Raw genomic sequence first — 4012 nt, 5'->3', positions numbered from 1 at the left:
AGTGATTACAAGGCTAACTTGAAGTGTTTCAACTGTGATAAATTAGGACACTTCAATGCTGAATGCAGAAAGCCGAAGCGGGATGACAAAAAGAAGGATTAGAAGAACAAGTGGGAGTAGAAGGATCTTATGGCTGCTGAAAGAAAAGGAAAATGGCCGAAAGCGATTCAGACAACTCATCATAAAGCGATAGTGACAATAAAGTCGTCATATGCTTCATGGAAGATGATGAATCTAAGGTATTTGACTTCTACTCAGAAGAATTCACAAGTGATGACTTAACTATTGCACTCAATGACATGGTCATTGAGTACAAGAAGTTGTCAGATTCTTTTAATGAGATGAGTTTGAAAAATAAAACTAATAACACCCCTTCATCTCAAGCATCTGAACCAAAAGATTTTGAAAACAAAATGGCTGAGCTCTCATCTGAGAATGAGAAGCTCAATGAAAAGATTCAAATTCTTTCGTCTGAAAACCAACGTTTAACTTATGTGGTCAGTTCCTAGACAAAATCTGGGGATGTAGTCAGACAACATATTAGTCTGCTGAGGCCTACCAGATGCAAATTCGGTTTAGAATTTAACCATGGTAACCTAGATAAGGCCAATAAAAAGTTGAACCCGATGAAAGGTGAGCTTAAGACTATAAGCTTTGTCAGGGGACATTTAACTAAAAAAGAAACTAATTTAAGATGTGAATATCTAACTTTAAAGGATGAAGTTAAATATGTGAAACCAACTGAAAGCGGGCTAAAGCCCAAGAAGAGGGCAGCCAACAAGTCTGGCAAACCAAACATGACAAAAAGTTAAGAAATTTTAGACAAAAATCATCCTCTAAAGTTAACAGAATAGCTGCTGGCAGGAAGACATCTGCCAAGCCTATATCATACGCATTACTAACCACACAAAATGGGAAATCCATCAAAATAACTCAAATATGGATTCCCAATGGACTAATCAACCGTGGATCCAATTAAATGTGGGTACTAAAAGATATAAATATGTATATTTGTAGGGACATTAGGTCAACTGCTTGGAGGAGTCTGTCTAGTATTTGGACAGTGACTTCTCTAGACATATGACGGGTGACAGACGTCTGTTGACTGAAGTAACGAAGTGCACTGGACCTAAGATCACCTTTGGTGATAACAACAAAGGTAAAACCGTGGGTAAGGGTAAGATTATTCATGGTAACCTCACCATTAACAACGTAATACTTGTTGAAAATTTGTGTTATAACTTAATCAGTCTAAGCCATATGTGTGACAATGGCTATATTGTTGATTTTCAAAAACATACCTGCCTTGTTAAGGATCAGCAGGGTAACACCCTATTGACCGATGGTAGAGTAGGAAATTCTTATAAAATGAATTGGAAAAATAAGATATCCGATCCTGTATGCATGATAGCCAAAAATGATCAAAATTGTCTATGGCATAAAAGATTGAATCATCTTAATTTTAAAATCATTAACAACATATGTTCAAAAGATTTAGTTTCTGGAATACCAAAATTTAAAATTTTCAAAAGACAAGGTCTGTTCTACTTTCCAGATGGGCAAACAGGTCATATCAACTTTTAAAAATAAAGATAATGTTCAATCTGAAAGGTGCTTGGAATTATTGCACATAGATCTGTTTGGTCCAATTTCAGTAACCAGTTTAGGGGGGAACTAAACATACTCTTGTCATTATTGATGATTTTTCAAGTTTTACTTGGCTTATTATTTTAGCATCTAAGGATCAAATAGTTGAGAATTTGATTATGATCCTTAGAAGACTTCAAAATGAAAAATCTTTGAGCATCATAAAGATTAGAAGTGATTGGGGAACCGTGTTCACTAATAGACGTTTGTCTTCTTACCTTGAGGAGTCTGCTATTAGACACGAGTTGTCTAGTGTTAGAACTCCACAACAAAATGGTGTTGCTAAGAGAAGAAATAAAACTCAGAAGGAAGTAACGAGATCTATGCTAGCCGATTCAGATGTCTCTAAAAGATTTTGGATAGAAGCCATAAACACAACATGTTATACTCAAAACAGGTCAATGATTAATAAACGTTTTAATAAAACACCTTACAAGATTTTCTATGGAAAAGTTCCTAAAATTTCATATTTTAAGATATTTGGTTGTAAGTGTATTATTCATAACAATGAGAAAAATTATTTGACTGCTTTTGATGCTAAGGAAGATGATAGTATTATGTTAGGTTATTCTTCAGTTAATAAAGCTTATAGAGTGTATAATAAACGAATTCTAACTGTTGAAGAATCTTTTCATATTGTCTTTGATGAATCTATTGAAAGCAATTCTAACGAAGTCATTGAAGTTACTAACAGGTTGGAGGATGCTACTTTTTAATCTGACAGTGATGATGAAGTTTCGTTCAATAGGATCAACACATCTGATCAGATGACTGATCCGGTTGATTTTCAACCAAACGACCAGACTACAAGTCAGCAGACGGTTGACAATCCGATCATCGTGGGGCCATATGACCAGACTGTTAGGATCAAGATCAATGATAGAGACAGGGGTCTTACTATGTTGAATGTTTACATACTTCGGTTGATACTAACTCTGTTAGAAGTTAATATCAATTTCTATTCTTCGCAAGTCATCACAAACTCTTGAACCGAGTTCAAGTGTGGAAATGTTTGGACTTGAAGCAACAAGTAAGTGGAAATGAAGGAAAGAAACACCAGACACAAGAGATTTATGGATGTTCGAAGTAAAAGCTCCTACATCACCCCTTTTTCTCGACCTCGAGAAGGATATTCACTAGAAGATTTGGTTTGATTACAACGCATATGCAAACCTATTCGAACAACCAGGACTTAATTACTACCTGTTTTCAAACTCCTAGAACGCCAACACTCTATTGAACAAAAATAGATTATGTCAACTTACTACACTTAATACTCACACAGAATAGGCAGTATGTAATACAACTTTTATACTATAGAAAACTTATGAGCTTTTTGAGAATGTGTTAGGAGTTTTAATTATGGCCGAGCCTTTCAAGTTCTTTAATTCAAGAAACGGATTCTTGATGTTCGGGACCGATGATGGAATTCAACACTCTAGCGCAGCGGACATAGAATTAGAGGTGAATTCGAGGTTAGGGAGAGAAGAGCCGAGGGGGAGGGGAGAAATACCACTAGTTTACACCTAGCGGTCCAAGAAGGGGAGAAGGGCCGAGAGATAACTTAAACACCAAGTTCCAAAATATCAATTCATAGCCCCAAAAAGTGGGGTGGGCATCACCATTTAAAGAGGCTGAAGTACCCAAGAGTCGGTTACAAATTTGTTATAACAACTTACAAAATAACAGAATTCGGTTTTAAAGAAATAAAAGAGAAGATAAAAGATGAATTAATAAACGGAACATAAATCTGGCCCAATTGTTCCATAGGACCGAGGAGGGTGCGCTTTCTTATTCGAGGATCGTAACATCATCTCCCCCATCAGAAGTTCGTCGACCCCGACGAAGAGAGTGTTGTCTTGTTGGCCTCCTTGCAGCTAGCATTTCTGGGCATTGAATACTTATAACTTCTGCATCCTCCCAAGTTTGATCTTCTGTTTGGGCCCCATCCCAATTGATTAGCAACTGTTTTTTCATTTTTCCTTGCACCATTATGTCTTGTTCACCAACAATTTTTCCGGTCCTGTTTGGTTGTGTGCTAAGTTGGGGAATATTTTCTACAGCAGCAGGGGTACCTTTGAATGATTTTAATTGTGAGACATGGAAGACATTATGTATTCTGTTGTCGGTCCCGAGTTCCAGCTTGTAAGCAACTTCTCCAATCCTTTCCAACACTTCAAATGGCCCAAAATACTTTGGTGAGAGCTTGTGGAATAACTTCTGGACAGAACGTTGTCTATATGGCTGTAATTTCACCAATGCCCAGCTACCCACTTGCAATGTGACATCTTTCCTCTTCTTGTCCTGCTGCTGCTTCATTCGATTCTGGGCTCTTTTCAAATGGAATTTTATGAGTTGGAGTGAG

The sequence above is a fragment of the Impatiens glandulifera genome, chromosome 6, assembly GCF_907164915.1.
Source record: "Impatiens glandulifera chromosome 6, dImpGla2.1, whole genome shotgun sequence".
NCBI classification, from domain to species: Eukaryota; Viridiplantae; Streptophyta; class Magnoliopsida; order Ericales; family Balsaminaceae; genus Impatiens; species Impatiens glandulifera.
Note: the sequence above shows the minus strand (reverse complement) of the source record.